Source organism: Ranitomeya variabilis, chromosome 1 (genome assembly GCF_051348905.1).
Source record: "Ranitomeya variabilis isolate aRanVar5 chromosome 1, aRanVar5.hap1, whole genome shotgun sequence".
Classification (NCBI taxonomy): domain Eukaryota; kingdom Metazoa; phylum Chordata; class Amphibia; order Anura; family Dendrobatidae; genus Ranitomeya; species Ranitomeya variabilis.
Genome location: NC_135232.1, coordinates 209,994,544 through 210,001,130, shown reverse-complemented (window position 1 = coordinate 210,001,130; position 6,587 = coordinate 209,994,544). Strand labels below are relative to the sequence as shown.

Genomic DNA, 6,587 nt, shown 5'->3' with positions numbered 1-6,587 from the left:
GAGGGCGGTGACCGGAAGTGACAGGACAGATGACCCGGCGTCGCCCGGAAGTGCCTCTCTGTATTGTATATCCATGGTGACGGGCCAGCGGAGGTGACTGGTGAGTATTACAGGCAGCTGTGCAGCGCCAGCGAAACCAGTCGGAGCTCTGTGCTGTCTGCTGCCGAGGCGCCGCCGCCCACTGGGCGCCGGCATGAGGGATTTGATTGACTGAGTCAGCAGGGTCCAGGATGTAGTTACACTACCATAAATGGGCCCCCCCATCTCGCCAGGGCCCCGGCACTTGCCCGGGTGTGCCGGGTGCTGATGCCGGCCCTGCATACATACACACATCTAAAAATATAAAGTTATGTTTAACTGTGTGTTGAATTGACTTATATATGAGATGGTTATGAATCTAGTATGTGTATGGTGTTAAAATGATTGGTCCAACAAACATAAATTGGCTTTTTGCAATTTTTTTAAAATAATTTTAGCATAAGCCACATTTTATTTGCTAATACCATATTGCCATCATATGGCTTTTGTGGCCATTTAAACTTGGCATAACCAAATTACAAAAAAAAAAAAAAAAAAGTGCTATCACAGGAGACTAACAATTTGTGAATATTCCACAAAATTTGCAACCAGAAACAATTATTTACAGATTCCGATACGTTGGTGGAGGTGATGGCGGCAGTTCGGGTTGCTGCTCTTGTGGCCTTTGTTGGGCCAATTGTCTTTCACCCTGTGGGTGTGATCTCTATTGTGCCTGCTCCAAAATCTGCCCATGCTCGGATTGTCCAGTTGAGTATTGCCCATAAGGGTTGACACCATGGGCCTCATGAGGATAGTACAAGTCACGTGACTTCTAACCACCACCAATATGGCCATGTCTTCCACACCCATGTTGGAACCAGCCTCCAACACTGGGTCTAGACAAGTGGCCATATTGGTAAGGTTGCTGGTAGGATGCCATTTGGTAAGGTGTAGGGATTGGTGGGTTTTTTGGGGGGAAAGGGTTGAGGTGTAGGCACATGTGGAGGTGCTTCAGATCCCTCTTGAGCATGCACTTGTTGAGTTGTTCGAATACGCATGAGGTTACGTGGTGATAGCTGCCATCTCGCAATGTATTCAAACAACTCATATGGGTTATTTGGGGGGGTGCATGCATCAAGGATTTGAAAGCACCCTCTCACACGTAGCCTCACCTCACGGGGTAGGGGACGGAGGTACCGGGCCAGGCTCCGTGAAAATGCCTCCTCACCCTCATCCTGAGCAGCCCTGGCCAGATAATTTAACACACCAATGTCCACATGCCTTCGACTTTCAGTTAGCTCTCTCCTTCTGCGGCCACGGCATGAACTCACAGCAGGCTGTTGTGATGGCTCCAGTGGAACACTGGGGATGCTGCTGTGGGCAGGATCTTCGGCCCTCACTGAAGCAGGTGCATCTGTGGGTGGGGCTGCAGCATCTGGCCCAGGTGGTTGAGGAACATGTGAGACAGCCGAAGATGGACCCGGAGGAATAGACGTGGAAGGATCCGTAGATGGGTCAGCCACCTCTTCTCCTTCCCTGACAGGATCGATCAATGGCTCGGAGTCGGACCCTGTTGCCTCCCTCTCAGTGAGGTTGGATTGAGTTCTGTTATAAAAAAATAAAAATTACATTTTAAAATTAATCTATGAGCATAAAACATGTGTAATGTGGTGTGAGGTTTGTACTTACTGTCTCAGATCCATACTGGGATCCAGAAAGGACAGCCGGTCAAAATAGATGTATTTACGTCTGGCTGGAGCAGATGCCCCACTTCTGGCCCGCTGCTGCCTTTCTCTCAGGTACTGGTCCCGAATGCTGCGCCAACGTCTCATAACATCTTCCACTGCAATGACAGAGACGAAAAAAATGTAAATTGCTTTTTTTTCTCAGTTTTTTTGTGTTGTTCCAAAACACACAAAGGAAATGAACATGTGTATAACAAAACATGTAATTGCAATAATTTTCTGAGAGAATTACTTCCTTTTCTGGAACAATTTCAATTTCAGCACTTTCGGTCATGACTGTATAAGGTACGCTAGTTTTGATGAATATCCCTAATTGTTCTGATGAATTCTCTGATAAAAGGCAATCTTGATCTACTGCTACATACAGTATCGCTACTTCCTACCTTATAAGAATAAATACATGTTAATATAAATGATAATACCAGCACTAAACTATGAGCAGATGTAGCAAAAATATGATTGTTCAATGATTCCTATGCGGGACTATTACTCCAGGCAGTGAGCTCACGCTGAGCTGTCATTGGAATAAAAGGAAGCCATAGGGCTATTTGCATGCATTAGATTACTTGCATGCATTTGTATGCTGGTATTTTCAGCAACAATCAACAGTATGTATTTTCTTACTGCATGAGAATTATAACATTCAGTGAATTCAAGTTAATGCCATTTAATTCAATTAGACTTTATAGAAATGTAAAAAGCATTACAGCTTTGCTTTTTGAACCCTTCAGAATTTTCCATATTTCTGCATAAATGTAATCTAAAACTGCATCAGATTTTTACACAAGTCCTAAAAGTAATTAGTACAAAAAAACTCGAGTCAGAATATTAGACTGTCATTTTTTATTCAGGAAAATGATCTAATATCACAAGTCTGTAAATAGCAAAAGTATGTGAACATTTAGGATTGGCAGATAATTTGTAGGTGAAATTAGAGTATGGTGTTTTCAGTCAATGGAATGACAATCAGGTGTAACTGAGGGACCCGTTTCATTCAAAGAGCAGGGATCTATAGAAGTCTGATCTTCACAACACACATTTGAGGAAGTGTCTTATGGCATGAACAAATGAGATTTCTGAAGACCTCAGTAGAAGAGTGATTGATGCTCCTTAAACTAAAAAAAAAGTAAAAAAAAAAAAAAATCTCTTAAGAGTTCAGACTCCACCAATCCACAGACAGATAGTGTACAAATGGAAAGAAATTCAAGACCATTATTACCCTTGAGGAGCGGTTGGCCAGCAAACATCACTCCAAGAGCAAGACCTATACAGTGGCTTACGAAAGTATTCCCCACCCCACAGCCACTTGGTTTTTTACCTATTTTGTTACATTACAACTTTTTTAAAAATACTTTTGCAATCAAATTTGTGTGTGATGCATCAGCACTAAATAGTCTAAGTTGGTGAAATGAAGTGTGAAAAATATAGGCAAAAATTACATTTATAGGATCGAATAACTACAAATTGGCATGTGAATATGTATTCACCCCTTTTGCTGTGAAGCTCCTAAAAATTTCTGGTGCAAACAATTACTGTACCTTCTTAAGTGACATGCTTAGTGAAAGGAAGTCCATCTGTTCGCAATCTAAGTGTCCCATAGATTGTCAGTATATACACACACCTTTTTGGTAAGGCCACAGAGGTTGCAACACCGTGAATAAGAGGCACCAATAAGCAAACACCATGAAGACCACGGAGATCTCCAAACAGGTCAGGGACAAAGTTGTTAAGAAGTACAAGTCAGAGTTGGGTTATAAAAAAATATCCCAATTTCTGATGATCCCGAAGCACCATCAAATCCATTATCAAATTGAGAGAACATAGTCCCACAACAAACCTGACAAGAGAAGGCCGCTCACCAAAACTTTCAGCCCGGGCAAGGAAGGTATTAATCAAAGATGCAGCACACACACCAAAAGGTAACCCTGAAGGAGCTGCAGAGTTGCCAAGCAAAGACTGGAGTATTTGTCCATGCAACCACAATGAGCCATACACTCCATAGAAGTGGTGTTTATGGTAGAGTGGACAGAAAAAAAAAGACTTTACTTACACACAAAAAATTGTAATGCTCATTTTGAGCTTGCCAAAAGACGTGGGAGACTCCCCAAATGTATGGCAGAAGGAGCTGCGGTCAGATGAGACCAAAATTGAACTTAAAGGTAAACGCTATGTCTGATGCCAAACCAACACTGCTCATTTCCCCAAGAACACCATGTTTTTCGGCAGCAGGAACAGGGATATTGGTCCAAGTCCAGTGGAATATGGATGGTGCTAAATACAGGGATAATGTTGAGCAAAACCTGTGTCAGTCTGTCAGTGATTTGAGACTGGAATGATTTAAGAAGAATCATGTAAATCTTTTGGAGTGGCCTAGTCAAAGCCCAGACCTTAATCAAATTGAGAATCTGTGGTCACTTGAAGGAGCTTGAGCAGTTTTGCCTTGAGGAATGGGCAAAACTCCCAGTGGCAAGATGTGGAAAGTTCATGTAGACTTATCCAAAGCGACTTGCAGCAGTAATTGCCGCAAATGGAGGCTCTACAAAGTACTGAATTTAAGGGGATGAACAGTTATGCACACATGCATTTTCAGTTATTTTGTCATCTTTGTTGTTTGCTTCACAATAAAAAGAAAAATAAAATGTTCACAGTTGTAGGTATGTTCTTTACATGAACTGATGCAAACCTTTTAAAAAATTACAGTAAAATTACAGGTTGTAAACACAAAAAACACCAAGGGGGAATACTTTTGCAATCCACTGTAATGGTCATTGAGGTCACAATGGAACCCAAGGTAACCTCCAAGCAACTAAAGTCTTCTCTCACATTAGATAATGTTAATGTTCAAGAGTACACTATAAAGAGGACACTGAACAACAATGGTGTGCATGGTAGGAGAAATCCACTGCTCTTCAAAAAGCACATTGCCGCCCGACTACAGTGTGCTAAAGATTTCCTGGACAAGCCAGAAGGCTATTGGAACGATGTTTTGTGGATGGATGACACCAAAATTGTGCTTTTTGGTTTAAATGAGAAATGTATGCTTGGACAAAGAAAAAAAAACAAAACAGCATTACAGCATAAAACCTCATAGCATCTGTGAAACACAGTATTGGTACTATCTAGGCTAGGATGGCTTGAGATCACTGATGGAATAGTGAATTCTGAATTTTATCAACAAAATCTAAAGGAAATTTTCAGGACATCCGTCCATGAAGGTGAATCTCATGAGAACTTGGGACATGCAGCAAAACAACCCAAAAGCACATAAGTTGTTCTAGAGAAGAATAGGTAAAAAATAATAAAGTTGAAGGCCAAATTTATCAAAGCTTTTAAGCTAGAAAACTGGTGTAAAAAGCTTTGAACAGTCCCATCATTTTTACCCAGCTCCCAAATAAAGTGAGCACAGCAGGGGTGTGACAGGGCTTGGCAAATCTCGTGAAATTCATGACCGACCATGGCGTACCTTATGCCACAAATCTTACTCCAGATCAAGACAGTCTCATAGTCCTTACATAGTGAGGAAATGTCTTTTGGGTCACTGTCCTGTTGTAACACAAATTATGGTTCTACTAATGAATGAGATGGAATGCTGAGGTAGCCATGCTGGGTAAGTGTGCCTTGAGCTTCAAATAAATCACCAACTGTCACCATCAGATCACCGTCACACAATCATGCATCAAGCTTCATGGTTTGCACCACACATGTAGAAACCATTCACTTACCTTTTCTGCATCTCACAAAACATTGCGGTTGGAACCAAAAATCTCACATTTTGACTCATCATACCACAGCACAGATTTCCACTGATATGTCCAGGCCTTTCATTTCTAAGGCCAAACAATTCTATTTTTGTTTGCAGTCCTCAGTAGTGACTTCTTTGCATTAATACAACCATGGAGACCTACTCCTCCAAGTCTTCTTTGGACAGTTGATGTTGAAATACGTCTGCTATTTGATGTCTGTTCAACATATATGAAGGCTGTTATCTGAGCTATTTGGTTATTGAGATTAAGTTCAGAGTTACCATTCTCTCAAGCAGAGGTAATTCTTGGTTTTCCGTTTAGCGGGCTTTCCTCATAAGAGACTTACTAATACACTTCAATTTCTAAATACCCACCATTCTCTAAATAACAGGTAGGTTTTCCTTTTTTGGTATACTTGGAAATTGAACACAACCTGGCAAGTTCCTCGCTCATTACAGCTAAGTCTTTGAAGTCACAGCAGCAGGAATTGCAACAATCAGCTGATTCCCGAGTATTCTACAGGATAAAAATCAGTTGGATGATTGACACTACCTCCCTACACAAAAGGATTGCATGCATTAGGGACTAAATGACATTGGCAAGCCTTGGTCCATCTAAATACCACAATTGTGAGTAGAATGTCATCATAGAATTAACGTTTTGTATGTCTTTGCTTTCCAAAGGTATCCAAAAGAAGAATACTACATCTCAGATAGGGAAAAGAGATTACCCGGAGTGATGAAACTGATGATTTCAGAATTTTTTTCTCACGTTAATTTATTCCAACATTTTTTTGACGAGGGTGTATCATCTGCTAACGGGCAATTTTAGATCAGCAGCTATATCTGGATAAAGAAAACAAGCAAAAGTCAATACAAAGCTTCAAAAGTGCTTTTAAAGGAAAGGTGCCGCATTTTATTTTTTGTATTAAAAATGATTGTTTATATAAACAATTATTTTTAATACAAATTTACATTTTTTAACTTTAACATTTTTTTTATTATTAATTTTTTTTTCAGCCACTGGGCGCCGCCATTTTGCTTTGCAGGAGTGTAAGTGTAGCTGCACGGCACTTTCACTC

The 6,587-nt window shown here is 40.8% G+C and overlaps 1 long non-coding RNA gene across 1 annotated transcript; it reads right to left on the bottom strand.

The window, feature by feature from the left end:
- Window positions 1-608: 608 nt before the first annotated feature.
- On the bottom strand, window positions 609-6,342 carry LOC143793867 (uncharacterized). The gene is made up of 3 exons (XR_013220308.1): window positions 6,237-6,342; window positions 1,708-1,861; window positions 609-1,623 (listed from the first exon to the last, which is right to left on the bottom strand). It is a non-coding gene; the product is annotated as an uncharacterized LOC143793867 (long non-coding RNA).
- Between the last annotated feature and the right edge of the window lie 245 nt (window positions 6,343-6,587).